Raw genomic sequence first — 20084 nt, forward strand, 5'->3', positions numbered from 1 at the left:
AATATTCATTCTGAAATCATAGCTATTGGACTTGGCCCTTCTACAGGTTCATATGCAGCGTTTTAGCAATTATGCTCCTGATTTCTGGATCCATTTTTGCTGGCTTTTACAACTCTGTACATTTTACCATTGCTAACCAGTGCGCAAGTGATTGTACTCTCTCCTTTAAACATGGTAAAATTTGTGTGCACCCAATTGACACATGTAGTTTACTTGTATGTCCCCAATAAAGCAGTACTCCATTTGCCTAGGGCTTATAAATTAAATTCTACTAGTGTGCCTGCGGTACTGATTGTGTCACCCACCTAAGTAGGCATTTAAACATATCTCAGGCCTGCCATTTCAGTCTGTGTGCAGTTTTAAACTGCCATCTCAACCTTGTAAAATAAACCTTTTGCCTGGCCTAAACCTTCCTTATAAATACATATGTCACCACTAGGGTAGGCCCTAATCAGTCCAAAGAGCAGGATAAAGTGTATTTAAAAAGTTGGGCATGTACTTTTATCTTTTCCATGTCCTGGTATTGTAAAACTCTTAACTTAATTTCTCAATATTGCAAGGCCTATCGCTCCCACTGGATAACATTAGGTTACCTTATTATATTGATTAAGTGCGGACTTTCAATTTGGAGAAAGTGGGGATGTTGTGTTTGATGTCTAAAGAATTGCAATATAAAACCCTTTTTCATGGCAAAGTTGGATTGCAAGTCACATTTTGAAAATGACACTTTTAGAAAGTTGGAATTTTCTTGTCCCAACCATTTGGTGGATTCAGCCGGTATCCTGGATCACATGACTAGGTGAGGCCGGCAGTTTGTCTTTGTATATTGCTCCCAGACAGTGAGACAAAGGAGACTAGGTGCTGGCATGGCAGGATGGGCCTTCTCTGACCTGATACGTTGCAGAACTGTCATCTCCCACACTTACACATCACAAAGGGGCAGCCTGAGCGCACTCACAAACAGTTTGGCACCAGTTTTCTGTGATTCCAGATAGGTTGGGGCCAGGGCAGAGAGGCACAAAATTCCAAGTACCTCCAGGGGTGAAAACCCCAAAACCTTTCTCCTACTTCAAAGTAGGCATCTGGTATTAATAATGGACCCTTCAATCGAACTCTTCAGTTCACCTTGGGACCTGTGGAGGTCCCAAAATGATTGTTTTTCTGCTCTGCAAGAAGGACTGCTTTTCTGTTGCCCCTCTGCCCTTCTTACCTGCTGCCCTGCTGCTTGAGTAAAAGGAATGGACCTACATCTTGATCCCAGAAACACCGGAGTGGCTGCAAGGGCTTGTTGGCTGGCCTCATGATCAGAGTGTCAGGCACAGAAAGGGTTCTAACCACCTTGAACCTAGCACTTGGACTCATTCTGCTGTGAGCCTTGCCCCCAAGTGGTACCACCCCAGTTGTGGACCATTGGAAGTGGACCTGAAGGTGCTCTGCCACCCCAGCTGTGGACCTATGGTCCAAACTGACACAGCACAACAAATCTCCTCACAGCTTCACTTCAGAACCACCACAGCACTATGCATCCTTAAAGATGGAACTCACATTGCAGCTCTCAGTCACCTCAAAACCACTGCTGTTTGGCACATCCTTGACATAGACCTTTGCATCATAAGCCCCTAATCAACAGCACCCTTAATGATGACCCGCAGCAGCCATGCAGCTTCTTCAAGACTGCACAATGCATCTTTGATGCTGGACTTTGCATCACAAACCCATCATCAACAGCGTCCCCTCGTTGATGGCGCTGGACTTCGCATTGCAGCCTTGCAGCTCCTCATAATAGCTGCTTCATGATGTAACTTCAACACCGTATCTCATGACGGTATGCGACCAGGACTTAAGGTCCTTTGTTCAGTGGGCCTAACTTGGACCCTGTATCTGGCCAGCAATTCATCATAGTCAGCCTGAACTTTTGACTTTTTCCTGGTCTGGTGCGACCTGATATCCACAGTTGGCTCTTTGTGCTTCTAGACACTATTTTTACTTAAAAATTGCATATCACCGCATCACCTGATTGGATTTTTGTTAGTTGGGTCTCACATTGGGTACTACAGTTTACTGTATGTCTCTAATTGGTGTGCTATTATTCTTGTGTTGTGTTCTTACTTTATAACAGTTTGAAGTGCTGCATAAGTACACATTTCATCTAAGTTAAGCCTGAATTGTTTGTGCCAAGCTACCAGAGGTTTCAGCATAGGTTAATGTGGGGTTTACTTGTGTCTCACCCTGACCGAGTTTATGTTTGTGGATTAAGTAGGGTTTTACTCCCCTCAGGCAGTTACCCAATGTCCAACAATAAGGGTAGCCTGGGGGCTGCACTCACCCCATCCCTGCCTTCTGAAGATGCCAGTCATATCACTGTTAAATGCAGCTCATATATGGATCTGCCTACCATTTATTCCCTAGACAAATTGGAGCCAAACCCTGGGAAAAGAGAAATACTAACTAGAACCATTTTAGTGGTAGATAAAGAGTGTGACCCCGCAACCACAGGCTAGCACTGGGTGTAGAAGTGGCACTCTCAGAACCTCTTATCAGAATACTCCTGACTTGTGGACACTCAAAAGAAGGACTGACCTGCTACCTAAAGCCTGAAGGAACACTAGACCTGCTTGCCTTGAATCCAGGACCTCAGAAATGACTTTAAGAGGCAGAAGGCATTTCTTACTGATTGAGATAGAGGGATGCAACATACTTCCAGAGGCCTTACCTGCTTACAGCTGACCAGACTGCTTTGGACCTGTCGTGATGCCCCATGAGAATGAGTCCTGACCCCACTAAATGCTGTCCTTAAGGTCTTGGACCCTTGGTTCGAGTCTATGCTCACCTGAAGTTTTCACCGGACTCAATGCTGAGCAACGCCGAGCAGCTCCTAATCGATGGTTTCACTGACTTCTATGACAAACAACATTTTGATGCTGAGATGTGCCCGGTCATTGAATTTGCTGACTTTGACATCAAGCAGTACTCAATCAAAGGTTATATTGATTCCGATGCCAAGTGGCACCAGATCACAGCTTCTCCTTCTTTAACTCAAAACCTCGCAGAACGGCCTCCAAGTGGCTCTGGTACATTCTGCAGTGGTTCTCTGTCATTGAAAGCACCTCTTAGTATTCAACTAATGGATGGGTTTTGCTGGAGACCTTCAACCTCTACCTAGACTTCCCTGAAGCCAACACAGGAACTGCATCAGATTACTGACGAGACCTTTGCAGACATAGACTCCGGACTTTGAACACACAGTGCTCTTTTCATCGATAAAAACTGCCCAGCGTTCCCTGTCAATGTGATGTTCCGATAGCTGACTAGCTTTTTGCACTGATGACTGCCTTGCAGTCCCCCACCAATGCAGGTTTCTGACTAAGAACTGGGACTTCAGCATCCCATTGTCAATAATCCCTTCTATGGATCCAGCCTACAGTCCAATCACAGATGACCTCGTCAATGAGAGCTTCTCGCTTGAAACAGGAGTAATTTAGAAAGTAAACCTTCTTCCAGGACATACCTGATACCTACATCTAACCCACTGCTCAATTGCAGTCAGCCTGAAGAGTTGACTTTTACCCAGTCTAGCATGACCCAATACCTGCACCTTTTGGTTTGACTTTTACTTAAAACTGTAAAAGTGTGTATCTCCTGTTCCACTTATTAGATTTTTCTCATCAAAATTACTTTGTTTTTCTAACATATTTGGGGATTTTTCTTGTGTTGTGTTGTAACGTTATTACTTTTTGAGTGCTGCATAAATACTTTACACATTATCTCTAGAGTAAGCCTGTCTGAATTTGAAACAAGCTATCAGAGGGTTAAGCACATGTATATTTAGTGACTTTGTTGTCCACCCTGACAAGGATAGTGCATATTAATTGAGTCGGTTGTTATCCCTTCTCAACTAATAATGGAATTTCCTATAGAAACTAATGTTATTTGTGTAGCTCATGTGCCAATGGAATTGCACGTCCCCACAATCCATGCACCCAATTATGTCCAAATAGTATAAATCCATTATTTGGTAGATGTTTCTTATTTTCAACCAATGCTAGGGATGATATAGTTAAAGCTTTCGGCTGTTGTTACACATCTCTAAATAAGGGGGTCTCTTGAGCCACATACCATTCATATTGTCTAATTTTCTAACAAATCTTGTTCTTGTGGACAACAAACCTCAAATAATGTTAGTTTAAATTTGCATCATAACAAGAGGTAACTGACACGAGTCTTTGTAAGAACTGAGAAGATTCTGAGAGAGAGACTTGAAGCCTCAGTTGCTGAAATGCAACAGATTGACCTACCATTCATTGACACTTGAGTATGCTATTGGGACCATCCAGTTAAAGTCCTAAGCTAGCCCATGAGAAATAATGCCTGGTATGCAACTCTTGACAATGAGTAGTCTGTTAATTCATGTCAAAGGGTCACAAGTAGAAGTGGGTTTTCAATGCTATCAAACTCACACAATTGGGTACCTTGACACTAGGAAAACTATACAAATTGTGCATTGAGAGGAGCTCATATTTTTAAAACGTTTTGATTTTTTAGTTGTATAGTGGCACTGCAGGACCCCGGGTAGTGCCAAGTTGGGTAAAACTGTATTAAACACTGATACTGTGGTAACAATGAGCCAAAATATATGTATATTACATTTTTACTTCTGAGGTGTCCCTTTGGCATTCCTCTACATGACCATGGGGTGAAGGGTGTGCCAACCATCAACTCTTCTTTGGCTATATAAATTTTTTCAGGACTCAGCAACCACACTCCTGATGCCTGTAATGTTTGCAACAACATATTTTCCATGTTGTAGCCAGAGAAGTAGGACCCTCCCAACCAATTTGAATGAGGTAATCAGAGATTGTGGTTAAGATACCTCTAACAACTCTTTACTAGCATTAACCCATTAATGCACACTTTGAATGAAACTATAACACATGACTTAAAGTTGCTATAATGCGCGCCCCCACCATGCACAGTGTTGTCATCATCATTCATTACTTTATTCGGTGCAAAGAGACCATAAAAGACATCAATAAATAAAACATACAAATTTCTCGATCATAAAAATTCCTAAAAACGTTATTAATACATTTTCCGAATACCATGAGCAGCATATATGAAATTTAACACAGCCTGAATTATATCCATGGTTCGCAGATTATGTAAGTGGGAATAAGCAAGCTGGCTAGTTCTAATACTGTTAGACAGAAATAACGGACGTCAAAACCTTTTTCTTGGAGCAGCATATAAAGTGCAAAAAAGCATAAAATGTAATGTACTCTGAGGTGTCTTTCCATCACAGCGACAAGGAGGGAAGTTCTTAAACCAGGTTCCATATACTGGAAATGCTACCAGGTAGTGTAAGATATTTAAACGTAGCCTCGTGAGTAAAAACCTTGGTCGCTCCTGATTGATAATGGTCAGATACAGCTTTGGTTGAAGTTGTTGTGTCTCATGCCACATCCATAATCTCATTTCACCAGGGGCTGGCTCCATGGCCTGATTTTTCTGCCAGAATATGTCTTTAACCTTCTTAATGTACTGTCTTGTTAGAGTATCTGGTTTAAGAAAAAATTCTCCTAATCCTAATGATAGGAGAGAGAGATGAACATATCTAAGCCAGGGTATATCCAGAAACCGTGACAAGAGGAGACAGTCCTGTATCACCTTTCTACACAAAGACGCTTCTGGGTTAGTCCAAATTTTTACCCACAATATTACAGGTTGAAGTTTTATATAGCTAGATATGTATCTCAAACCTACTTCTTTATGACAAAACATTACTGGTGTAGATTGGGGGACTGCTAATAACCTTCTTAAAAATGTATTTTCTATAATCTGAAGTCCTGTACATTCTGCATGCTCCCAGACCCCGGCTCCAAATGTTGCAATAAAAAGACACTTAGAGGAGAAAACAGTCATCATTTCCTTAACAGGTTTATGTCAGAGTCTTTTCGCGAACCTAAAAACTGCTTCAATGGCTTTTTGGAATTGTATTGAACGTATATTAACTAAAAATTTCCAATTAAAATCTACATCAATGGGGACCCCCAGATACGTAAAATGTGGGACCTTGAGTATCTCATACCCATCTAAAACAAATGTTTTAGTTTTTGCTAATTTGGGTCCGGTCTTCACCACAAATGACTTAGTTCTGTTACTTTTAAGACCGAGGTTCCCCATAAAAGTATTGAAAGCGTTTAGTAAAATCTAGAGGCCATTTGCTGTCCTTGAAATGAGTACAGCATCGTCCGCATACAAAAGTACAGGGATTGGAGAATTATTAATGACTGGGGAATCCTTCCCTGATTCACAAAGAAATTTGTCTAACCCATTTATATACAAAAGAAAAAGGAAAGGGGCAAGGACACAACCCTGTCTAACCCCCTTTAGTGAGGGAAATTTCTCTGTCATACATCCATCCCGGGAATAGCAAACCCGAGCCTCTGTACAGGCATGAAGTTTACTAAGTAAAATGACTATATCTTTATCCACGCCCATATCCAGCATTACCATCCACAGTTTCTCCCTATTAACTGTAGGCGCAGGACAGATCCATGAATGCTAGATGTATGCAGCCCTTTTTGACTTTGGTATATTTCTGGACTATGAGGATCAAGTTCAGAGTTTGTTCTACTGTGCCCACACCTGGCCGAAAGCCAAATTGTATTTCTGAGAGGGAGTGAGACTCAGTCGCCCATTCTTCTAGCTTGTTTAGGATCACTCGACCTAAAATTTTGACTGAACTATCCAATAGAGAAATTGGGCGATAGCACAAAGGATCTGCCCTATCTCCCTTCTTAAAAATCGGGACGATGATCGCCTCTTTCCAAGAATCTACTAAAGGGCCTGCCACTGCCGATCTCAGGACATTGGTAAGCAATGGTCCCCAAAAATCTGGAAGTGCTTTATATAAATCGGCAGGAATTCTGTCTGGGCCAGGGGCTTTCTCAGAGGGACAGTCTTGAATAGCTTGTTTAACATTGTCCACGCTTATAATTTTGCTGAAGGCCAGACTTAGCTGATCATTTCCTGCAAGCTTCAGACAGTTTAACATGTCTGATTGAACATTTGTCTCTGTGGCGAAAGTTCTTTTGAACTAATCCACCTAAGTCTTAGCTGGAATGACAGTATCCATGGGCGTCTCATGTTTATCATTCAACAATGAAGAGTTAACCACACGCAAAAAATGCAGTTGTGTCTTTAATTTTACTTGCATCCATCAATTCCTCCCACGCAGATTCACTTAGTTCGGCTTTCCTTTTGGCAAGTGCTTCTTTATAATTTTTCCTAGCAATTTTAATTGCTTGTCGATCTTGGGGAGGAGCATTGATTGTTTTCTTTAACTTGCTTAAGGATGTGGTACATGCGTGATTAAACCATCTTGAGCCGTTAACTTTGTTAGTGTGAGAGGTCTGTAATTTCTCCGCCATATACTTTGTCAAAGAGGAAAATGCACTGACAATTTCATGGGGGGCCCTATCTTCATCCAGGGATGTCATAACATCTGACCATTTATTCAGGAATAGATCCTTAAAGAAGGTATTACTATTTATCTTTCCCCATTTGATTGTGAGTCCTTTTTGGGATGAGAGCTTCATAGCAGGGTGTCTCTTCTCTCTTCTTGAATCGCTCGTCAGGTCCAAGTTAATCATAATAGATAAGGGGTTATGGTCACTAATACAGGTCGGGGTCACCCTGAATTGTCCTGCAATAGAGGATAATTCTCTAGAATAAATAATATAGTCAATAGTAGTATGGGTATCCCCCCTTACAAATGTTGGTATCCCTCTAATAACTAGTATGGGGAAAAAAAGAGAATTTGCTGTTATCAGAGAGTTAAGAGCATTCCCATATGGGGAGTGTTTAAAATGTTGAATGGGATTATCATTTTTGTCCAGGAGTCCACAGCAATCCAAGAGCTCTGGCTCGCACAGGTGGGCATTAAAATCACCAGCCCAGACTATTCTTAGGTCCTTTTTGCTAATAGTTGTTACCTTATGTATTAACGTCTCCAAACTACTAACCACACTTATATCAGAATTGTCAAAAGTATTATTATAGTAGTTGATCAGTAGTATGTAAATGGCTCTACTAATTTAAAAGATAAAGTCAGAAAAAAAGGAGATGTGCCCACAACACGTGCTTCCATCCCTTCGGCCTCTACAGATAGAAAAGTAACCAGGCCACCCCTGGCTCTACCTGCGGAGGCTTTAGCTGCAGGAACACTATATGTGGTATAACCATTAATATGCAGGGATTCTGTGAGTCAGGTCTCCTGGCAGCAGATAAAAAGATTTTCCGTCACTAATTTTATCCAGTCAGGGTTTCCAATGTTTGATTTTAAACCTGCAACGTTCCAGGAGATAATCCCTAGGGCTGTCATGCCCTGTGTGTCATGTGTATCGGGGGCTCCCTTGGATTGCAAGAAGGGCTGTGGCAATATATTTGTCTCCAAAGGGCACAGTGTTGTCATCAATCATCATTTCAAATCTTGCAGTGATTTTATCAAAGGTGTCATAGAACATATCATGATGAGGTAATATGTGGGATAATTAGCTGCGCATGGCAAGGGTGCAAGTATAGTTACGCTGGGGCAAGAGTTGTAGTTACTAGAGATAACTATATTTAGTGAATTTCAGTATTTTTTTTTTAAAAACTTTACGTTGCCATTGACAGTTTTACCTAACTTTAACGTCACTATAACCTTTATGTTTTTTAGCGAATTTCTAGTTTTTTTTAATGTACAGTCATATTCAATTACCATACGTAAAGCCAAACAGGGTTGGCCATGCAAAGCATGGGTGTTATCTGCAGGGTCTGTCTACACTCAGGCAGATCCTATGCCCCGGGTTGATTTGTCAAACAAAGGGGATTGGGACATATGGGGGCCCCATCTCCTGAGGACTTTTTTTAATTAATGGGAGGTGTAGCCTTCTTCCCTGAGCCACTATGGGCCCCAGTAATACCATTCCCACCTCCATATTTTGTTCTTAAGGTGAGTGGACATGCAGCGCCACCCCAAACTTTTGTGGGTCCTGGGACCCTATACCCAAGGTCTTCATTAATTAACGGGAGGGCAGCATGCCCCACATTCTTGATCCTTTTTTTGGCCCTGGGGACCAAGTTTTTGTGAATTGGAAGAAGGCGCACAGCCTCCATCCCCAAGCATTGTGTGGTCTGGGGGACCCAATCCCCCAGGCCCTTATGTGCTCCTGATTGGGTGCCCTGGTGCTCACCTCAGCAACAACTAAACAATACATTGGGGTCTGCGGGCTGGAAGGAGCTATTTCTGTTGTGCCCATCGGGCGAGAGAAATCTGAGTTTCCCTGCCCTCAAGAGTGAAGGCAAGGAAAATAAAAGTCTGCTTCCACTCAGCAGGAACATTTTCAAAACTCCCACTGAGTGGGCGAACACTTGCTTTCCTGCCCCGCTCTTCTGGGGAGAGGAAAATAACTGTCTACAGGGACTGGGTTCTCTAAGATACAGTTAAAGAGCTGGCCCCCTGGGGATCTATATTTGTTTTGCAGAGGTCTCAGTGAAAAACAGTGAAATATAGATGCAATCATGTGCTACTCTGCATATCTTTAACATTATCACAACTATTAGGGTTATGTAGCACTGAATGACCAAGTTATGCTGCATTCTCTGGCAGTATTAATGTGATTAATTTAAGCTAGAAGCAAGATTCTTATAAATCTGAAAATTAGGCAGGAAACTAAGGGCCAGATGTAGCAAAGGGTTTGCGCCTCGCAAACGGCGAAAATCGCCGTTTGCGAGGCGCAAAAGCCTCTTTGCTATTCAGAAATGCATATTGCGAGTCGGGACCGACTCGCAATATGCATTTCAGAATCGCAAATAGGAAGGGGTGTTCCCTTCCTATTTGCGATTCGGAGTGGAATGCAATTCCATTTGCGACCGCATATGCGGTCGCAAATGGAGTCGCAGTTACCATCCACTTGAAGTGGATGGTAACCCACTCGCAAATTGGAAGGGGTCCCCATGGGACCCCTTCCACTTTGTGAATGGACCCACAAATATTTTTTCAGGGCAGGGAGTGGTCCAGGGGACCACTCCCTGCCCTGAAAAAATACCGAAACTAAAGGTTTCGGTTTTTTTTTAAGTGCAGCTCGTTTTCCTTTAAGGAAAACGGGCTACACTTAAAAAAAAAAAAAACTGCTTTATTCAAAGCAGTCACGAACATGGAGGTCTGCTGACGACAGCAGGCCTCCATGTTTGCGAGTGCCTAGACTCGCTATGGGGCCGCAATTAGCGACCCACCTCATGAATATTAATGAGGTGGGTCATTGCGACCCCATAGCGAGTCGCAGTCGGTGTCTGAGACACCGTACTGCATACCAATTTGCGAGTTGCAAATTTGCCAGTCGCAGGGACTCGCAATTTGCAAGTCACAAATTGGCGTTTCGCTACATCTGGCCCTAAGTGGCAACTATGACTAATCAGTAAACATAGCCCAAAATCGCATAGTTCAATTTACCCTGACCATTGACAATTGGTGCATCAAAAATGTAACAATGAGAGAAGCAAAAATGTAATATTTAAATTTATTTCCGTGGTTATTGTTAGCTTCACTGTGAATGGAACAAACTCAACCTTTTCTCTAATAATGTCCCTTTTGCAAAAATAAATCTCAAAATAAACTTGTAACCTAAAATGACGTGTACTACTGTTCTATAATGCCATCTTGGTGTTAACATTCACAAACCACTGCCCATCAATCTTGGGCCTTATGAGCTCTTCAGAAACCTAAAAGGGCAATATTTAACCATATATTATGATTATTGTTAGACCTGTCAGTATTAGGGTGGTCTTCCTCTAAACCTTTTGCCTTCCTCCTGCATTTTTGCTGGTCTCATTTGTGCTGACTTTAGGTCTCTGTGCACTTTACCTCAGTTAACAAGTAGAAAGGTGCATATGCTCACTCCTTAAAACATGGTAACATTGGCTGTACCCAACTTGCTTATTTAATTTACTGATGTGTCCGTAGTAAAGTGGCACTATATGTGCCCAGGGCCTATAAATTAAACGCTACTGATAGGCCTGCAGCACTGATTGTGCCACCCACTAAAGCAGCCCAGTGGTGTAACGAAACTTGAGGGGGCTTCACCGCAAAGTCGATGGACAGTCCCCCCAAACCATAGCAAAACAAAAGGATGATGGACGGAGTGCTGAACAATGCAAACACCCACACCCAGTCACAGACCTGGGTTGAATCCATTGTTCTTTTACTCACCATGCCACCCCAGTTTGGACCCAGCCATATGCAAATCAGTCTTGACCCTGTTCCTCATGGGAACAGTCCAGCCCTAACTGCCAAGCCAGGTCCTCCCTGGACCGGAAACAAGCATCCAGTGGCACAGTGAACAAGGGACCCACGTCTGGGCATACCCTTCCCACTTAGGGCACCTTTAGCAAAACAAAAGAATGATGGTTGGAGTGCTGAACAATGCAAACACTCACCCCCAGTCACAGATCTGTCACGACTTACGTGCCCTGGAGGCCGCAGAGCGAGTGGTGTGGATCCTGTTCTTGAAGGTTCGGCCTTGGCCCAAGTAGGGGCGACTCTTTCTGGTAGCCACGGTGCTGCAGGCAATGGGTACACCAAGAGCAGGCCGTGCCCCTCAGAAGTAGTGCCAGAGGGAAAAAAAAACCTGAAAAGGGAAAAAACCTCCACAAAGAATGTTCCTCAAACAGGAACAAAAACGAAGAGATATCAACAAGAGCAAATACAGGAAAAAGTATTCTGAACTGACGAGAACCAGCACAGGAATACGAGGAAGCTGGAGCGAAGACACCATCCAAACAGAAAGTGTTGCAGCGCAAGGAGAGAAAGAATCACAGCCCTTAAATACCAACAAACAGGAAACGACCAACAGGAAGTAAAAGGACACCATCTTAGATAGGGAAAAGTACATAGAACTGAATGGACTAGGAACCATAGAGAATAGGAAACAAGGAATGCTGGGAAGAGAAAGGGAACATGGGAAGGAGTAAAAAACATAAAGGAAGGCACAACCAGATGCCCAAGAAAAGAAGAAAGGAAGAAAAAAAGAAAAGAACAGGTGAGTGGGGGGTCAGACATACCTAAAAACACGGTGCACAGCAAAAGAACGAGGCCCCATGCCCAATTTGGGGCCTCTACAAGCACACAGCAGACTGGGGGCGCGTCGCATCAGAGAAACGTGTGCTGCGGCCCGAGCCGAATGTTCGGCTCGTGCCGTGACAAGATCTGGGTTTAATCCATCATTCTTTTGCTCACCATGCGACCTCAGTTTGGACCCAGCCATATGCTAATCAGTCTTGACCCTGTTCCTCATTGGAACAGTCCAGCCCGAACTGCCAAGCCAGGTCCTCCCGGGACCGGAAACAAGCATCCTGGGTCCGGTTTCAGGGTTTCACCCTTCATCAGCCAGGCTAGCTTGAATCCAGTGGCACAGTGAGCAAGGGACGCACATCTGGGTATACCCTTCCCACTTAGGGCAACTTTAGCAAAACAAAAGGATGATGGACGGAGTGCGGAACAATGCAAACACTCACCCCCAGTCACAGATCTAGGTTTAATCCATTGTTCTTTTGCTCACCATGCCACCCCAGTTCGTCCCCCCAAACCAGTCAGGAACTCTCAGGTCACTGGCCCGCCACCTGTGCACAGTGCTGGTGAGTGCGTGGTGCGTGACTGCATGCACAAGCGTATCAAACTAACTGATCCCATACCCAGTCAGTGTACTCTTCCGAAGTGGTTCCATGGAGCTTGGGAGCCACCATCAACACAGGAGCTGTGGGGGCTAATATAACTCAACTGATATCTGTATATCATCATCATCAGCAACAAAGTTTATTTCGGGTCTAAAAATCAAAAAAACTTAAACAATAGAAAACATCATTAAAAACATCACATTACATTCCACAAATTTCCATCAAATTGACAATGTTTCTAAAATTGTAAAATGACTAAAGCTTAGCAAAATTCCTATCAAGGTACATTTTTAATACTATATTTATCACTTAAAATACCTTTTTACCACAGTGACCTGCCTCTTCTGTGGGGTTAATTTACTCCCTCTTCATGTAAGGTCCACTGGTTTTAATAAGGCTAATAACCTAGGGCTCTCACTACCATGCTCATAGATAGGAGCAGGCTCCTAGACCTTACCATGTGGGATTAAGCATTAGTTCCAGATTTGCATAAGCACCAAATACCTGCTCAAACAGTAGCTCCTTATCCTTGCAGAGAAAGAACCATCAAACATTTTTTGCAGATTAGCTATGCAGTTTGCAGTAATTTACCCATACTGACCACTATCACCACCCTTGTGTCAGATTTCGAAATGCGAAACACAGTTTTGCATCTTCTCACCTCAATAACATGACAGACTGGAAATATCCATCTTTTACAAGGATCCCTATAAACTGGGCAACAAAAGAAAAAGTGGGCAATAGATTCAGATGCTTGGGTGAATGCAGGACATGTCACTAGAGCTGTTCTCATCACTCTACCTTGAGGTAAGCCCAAGCATTGGAAGTGTGCTACTCCTGAATTTCAAGGAAAGTTTCCTGGCTTGGGAACCCTGTCTAGCTTCAAAAGATGATTCATGTAATGGGAGGTTCTTGTGATCTAGATATTGGTCCGTCAGATTGCCAGGCCTGCAGCTCTTTATCTTTTCTTTCCAAAGAAAATCTCTACATTTCTCTTTCATCTGTTGTCTAGAGATATTAGTGGCTTCATCCGGATTGGCCCAGAGAAGTTCAAGGTCAAGGTAGTGAAGCATGTTCTTTATGTTAACTAGCCATGGGATTCTAAGGTGGTCTCTCTGATATAATAATTCTTTAATCGGTCACCTGTACAGTTACAGCTCGGGAGTGGACCAGAGCCTGTGTCAATAAAACAATGGCTCATTTTGACATCCATGGCAATGGGAAATAACCCCATGTCTAATGTTAAAGGCAACATATGGATAGCTGTATATAATAAATCGGATTCTGCAGTCTCTGTATTTAAAACCCATCTCTAATTTCTTTATAATTGGCAACTTGTGACACACTTAGTCATTGATTATAAGTTATGTCATAACTCAACAGTAATAACTTATTACAGTTGAGTTCTGAGGTCACAACGCCTGCTGCCTGAGCCAGCAGCCTGCAGAAAAGGAAGGCGGTGATGGGGCATTATTAGAGTAGCTCATTCAAGAAGGAAAACAAAACAGTGCTTTTATTCTTCTGCTCTATATCTAGTTGCACCATGATACACAGAAAAGGGAAATTTATACCAGCATGTGTATTTTTGCCCTCCTAACGTACTTGTGGAAAAGTTAGAATGCTTCTTCATGTTCCTATACATTCTCAGATACTGAATGTTTTTTTTTTTAAAAGGCTTGTTTTAAACCAATGCTAACATCTTTTTGCAATAAATACCTAACAACTTTTAGGGTGTGTTTAATTTTGCACTAGAAATCTATTTTTTATTCTTGTTGTTTGCTAAAACATGCTTTCTCTTTCTTATCAAAGAGCTACACACTAAATATTTAAGTGGTTTGTGGGAAAGGTGTTGGCATTATCACATACTATAAGGAATAAAGGGCCATATGTACGAACACTTTTTGCCATAGACACAAAATAGGTAAACACCTTTGCTACATCTGGCCCAAAGTACGTTATAAGGATGATGCAAGTTACCTCAGTGTTCCATAACCTTGCAAAGGGACTAGGCATTCAGTCTTGTTCCTCTATATGAGCATGGAACTCCTTTGTGTCTTACAGTAGCCTTGTAATGTACAGCAGGGGGTGATTTATTCTACATGGCACCCCGACGGTTTAACTATGACATAATGTGTGCCCCTTCCTATAATTCACTTTTAAGGCTACTACTGGTAGTTTGACTAGTATTTTGTTGCATATAATAAAAAAAAACGATAGAAAAAATAGTGCCAGACCATGTAGGCATGGGTCATTGCTGTTTTGGCTAATACATGTAAAATACATTTTGATGGGGTGCCATTCATTAATTCATTATAAGGGATGCTGTTACCTTTTAATGCACTAGTGTGGATTGAAATAAATTATGTCTCCAGGCAACACTTCCCCTTTGTTCAATGCATATGCAGATCACTTCATGCCTGCATTTAACTATTAGCAAAATGCTTTCCCTGTCCCTTACAGAAGATCGTTAACAGAACAAGATCCCTGTGCAAGGCAAAAATGTGCTAGTCATTGAGAAAAAAGGGTGGTCTTGCAGGAGAGTTTTTTTCAGGACGGGTCCACTTCCTTAGCGCTCACCCCTTCACATCCTTCACTGCTTTTTTCAACATTCCTGCTATATTTTGAATCTCTATATTTTGTACGCTCTACTACTTCTGAGCAGAGTCCTGGTTGTGTTTCTGGAGTTGCACACAGCCTTTTCATATGGCTGCCCCCTAACTGGTTCTATATGGGCATGAGTGAGCTGTATTGTAATGTCCTCGCCGATAGAACAATTATAAAATACAGGTTGTTATTTTCTCCCCTTATTTGTACCTACTTTAAACAGGTGAGAACAAAAAAAGTTTAATGTGTTCTACACTTGCCCTACTGATCCTGATTGACAATTTAAATAAGCAAATAAGTAAAGGTCATATTAAAATATTAAAATGAATTCAGATTATCCCCTCTTGTAAGGGACCTGGCTGGATAAAAGTGAAAGAAACACAAAAGTAGATATTTTGTTTCTCTTCATTTCTGAGTCAGCCCGTGTCAGCTCAGAGAAGCTCCGATCAGGCTGCACCTGGCAGCTGCTTTACCTGAGACACACACCACCGCTGAGGGGGTCCCCCTTCATATATAGAAGACTGGGAGGCCCTGAAGCCATAGGGATCATTTGGGTGTCTGTTATGCCTCTGAGGCAGCCACGTAAACATGCCTCAGGTCTGCCACTGCAGCCTCTGTGTGCTGTTTTAAAGCTGCCATTCTGACTTGGCAAGATAAACCTTTTGCTAGACCCAAACCATCTTTTTTTATACAAATAAATCACCTCTAGGATAGGCCTTGGACACCCCAGAGGGCAATCTGCAATGGATTTAAAAAGTAGGACATGCATTTATTTTTATGTTTTGCATGTCCTGGTTGTGAAAAACTCTTAAATTAATTTTTCACTACTGCAAGGTCTGTCTTTCCCATAGGATAGCATTGGAGTTAACATGTTACATTTAAAAAGCTGCAATTTCCGAGTGAGAGCAGGTACCGAGTCCATGTTTGCTGAATTACGAATTGTAATGAAAAATCCTAAATTATGGTGAAGTCGAACTTTTTAATTCTAATTTTGAAAATACCACTGTTAGAAAGTTGGCATTTTCCTGCTGTAGCCATTTAGCGCTACCTGTACCTGGGTCACATGACTGGGTCTAACTCACAGCTGAGCTTTGTGTGTTCCTCCTAGACAGCCACACACAATAGAGAGTTTAGGTGTGCCTGGATGGGCCATCACTGACAGGAAACGAAGGCCCGGGCCTAGCCCCACTTATACTTGAATATGCCACGTCCTGACACCACTCATCATGTAGTTAGTTTGAAGCCAGGATTGAGAAGGCAGGCCTATGCACTTCAAAGGGTGGCCTCTAGAAGATTCACTTCAAAGGCAAATACTGGACCTCAGGCACCACCACTTCAGTACACGTCTGTACCTGTGGCTACTCTGCCAGGAGGAAAGACTGCTGAGCTACTGAAAGACTGCCACTCTGCCAGACTGCTGCCCTGCTAGACAACTGCCTTGCAGTGCTGCTGCCTTGCTGTGCTGACTGTCTGCCTACTGAACTCTTGCATGAGTGAGAAGTACTGGCCCAACACCGAACCCAGGACTACTAGAAATTGTCTGCTGGCCTGTTCTAAGCCCCAGGCCCATAACAGGCATCAAACAACCTGCACCAGCATCCAAATGAAGCAAGCTCCTGACCTCCAACTTGTGCCCCTCTGATCCTGGACACTAGATATGACTTCAGAGAGGCAGAGTTGAAGATTTTGGGATCTTTGCAACTGCGAACGGGCTCAGTGGCACCAAATTGTTGACACTTGCACATCCTGGTAGAGCAAAGTTGTGTCAGTTTGGCCCTTTGTGCTACAGCCTCAACAGCTTCGGTGGAGCAATAACACTAAGCACCGGCTCAACAGTTCTCAACAACAAAGGGGTCCTTGCGCTACAGCGATGTTCACCCATGATGTCCAGCTTGTCTTTCATGCTACATTGATGACCATCTGCCACGCTTCCCTGCTACTCGTGGTCCCCTTCACCATGAACAGGACTCTTGGATCTGGACTTAGAAGGTACTAACCTGATCCCTGTATTTGACCCGAGCTCCATCGTGGTTGGCCTGAACTTTTGACTTTCTCATGGTCTCACACCACCAGATAGCTGTGGTCAGCACTTTATGCTTTTTGGCACTATTTTACCCTTAAATCTTTAAAAGTTCACAATTCCATTTCTACTGATTGTTTTTTTGTCATTTTGGTCTTGTTTTACTATTACAAATTACTCAATTTTTCTAGTTCTGTTGTGGGCTTTTTGTGTTGTGTTTTAATGGTGCTACCATTTGAAGTGTTGCACAAATACTTTACATATTGACTTGAAGTTAAACCTGATTGCTCTGTCCCAAGCTGCCCGAGGGTTGAGCACGGGTTAATTTAGGGTTTGCTTGTGATTTCACACTGCAAAGAATTGTGGCTGCTGCTTGAGAAGGGTTTCACACCTCTCAAGCAGTAACACGATTTCTTATAATTATCCATTACCTATCTTCTCTCTCTCTCTCTCTCTCTCCCTGCTCCTTTCGCTCACATATATAGGTTATTTTGGAACGACCACTGTAACCATATAATTTTATGCACTAGTAAACCAGATATGTGCCTAAAAATGTTGCTGTGCTCCCTTGTAGCTCCATTCATAGCTGCTTGGGTTAATGTTACTTTAGACCACCCTGCCAATAAAATGACTGCCATAAACACCTACTCATAGTTTTCCCTGTACACTATGTCCAGTATCTAGTTACCTTTCTCAACTCATAGAGAAGGAACAGTGATGAGGAATTCCTGGATTTAGAGTTATAAAGATCACCGGTAAGTGACGGAAGCATGGCAGTGCTAAATTAATTTGTACTGATTACTTACGTCATAGCCACAAATATGTTAACTTTGGAAAAAGAATTATGTAAACTATACACTCCTGGGCTCCAACTACATGGCCTGTATGTTCTTTTAAGGAATGAGGAAATTATGTTCCCTGATAAGGAAGAAAAAAAAACTTTCTGAACAGTTAGCGAGAGCTTTAGACTAATTTTAAATGCTCACATTGTCTGATTTGTGACTAAATATTCTTGAGCGAGGTCATGTGCTGACCCGTCCTTTGAATACTGATTCTGCCACTATCTTAGTCAGAAATGTCCGTGCTGGAAACCTACTGGTCTGTGTATGCGCGTCCTCGCTTCGACATTCTCAAAAAGTGAATTATTCAGAAGCAGCTTACCTCATTATGAATGCAGACGTGGAAACAGAGGCCTATCATTCAAGTCTATGATATGTTTATTGGTTACTCAACCCATTCTCATGTAGATAATTAATTAAATGTTAATAAGAATGACATAACGATGATTGTCAAGCTCAGTTAAAATCAGCGGGCATCCCTCACGTTGAGTATGTGAGCAGTCATAACCCGAACACGGTAACAAAGGCATGGTATCTGTTACTTGACACGAGGAAACATGACCTACCAGTCTCGCATTCACTAATTTGAAGTTGTCTACACTTGTTTCTATCTGTCAGACAAATGGAGAACACAGTTTGCATCAAACATTGACAGACAAGCGACCGGGAAGCTAAATCTATTGCAGAAAGTAAAACTGCATTTACAAACAATATTCAACTTGGATTGTAAATAATCACTTCAAATAATAGGTCAGTACTTTAGTTTACATAGCATCATAAGAGCGAGCCTGGCCTCGTGGGCATAGGAGAGGTGTACAGCAGCAGTACAAAACACAACAGACCACATATGTAAAAGGACCACAAACGTAAATAATGCAACAGAGGAGCAAAAATAAAGTACAAGTTAGCAATAAGGGTGTAAAACAGAAATACAGATATCACTTATTAATAAAGTGTAATTTTGTGAATGTTGAAAACGAAAAATCTTACATCAACTTTTACGTTTACCTTTGTGAATCAGGCTCCTAGAGCTTTAACTGCAAAGTCAAAATTAAAAAATGTTTACTATACTTGTAATTGGGATTTCGGGCAAATACAGAGTAAAGTTTTACAGAATACAAAACGTTAGCAAGTGAAATAACACGTCATAGTAAAAAACTAGCATTTGAAGTCCTCGCAGAACTCTTATACAGGGGTGAAAACCTTGCAGTATGGTGGGACCAACAGAGAAAGAGCATTAGGAAGTATGTTGACCTCTTGTTTGTCAAATCCTAAAAGAGAAGCACGGTTAGTTGCAGAGTTTTGGACAGGACTGGACACGGTCTGTCTCAAGGTCATGATATGTAATACTTGAATATTCAGGCCCATATTTGCAAAAAGTTTGCTCCACCTTTGCATCATTTTTTGATGCAAAAGCAGCGCTAACTTAACTCCATATTTATATTTTGATGCTAGACCCGTCTATCGTCAAAATATCATAGAACGTCCTTTTTTGGGCACGCCAACTCACCTTGCGTCCTATTGCTGCAATGATATGCAAGGTAGGGATTGCCTTCCAAAAAATGACGCTAGCCCTCCCATGCCATATTTACCTCCCAATGCTAAAACAATGCACACTAAGGAAGCAAACCAAAATAATGATGCTAAGGCTGATTTGCATCAAATTGTAATGCCTGGTAAGACCAGGCATTAAAAAGAGGCCTACACACCACCACTAAAGGAAAATACACAGAAGGAGCATATGCAACTTCCCTGACAACATGGAAGTGTTACTGCTCCAGCTTGGCACATGCCGCAGACATCAGCGAAGACAGCAGGTCCCACCACCACTGCAGCAACCCCAAACACAGCCACAGCAGCCGCAAAGGCAGCGCAGAAGGCGGGAGAGGATATTTACACTGCGCACA

This window comes from Pleurodeles waltl, chromosome 3_1 (assembly GCF_031143425.1).
Source record: "Pleurodeles waltl isolate 20211129_DDA chromosome 3_1, aPleWal1.hap1.20221129, whole genome shotgun sequence".
Lineage (NCBI taxonomy): Eukaryota > Metazoa > Chordata > Amphibia > Caudata > Salamandridae > Pleurodeles > Pleurodeles waltl.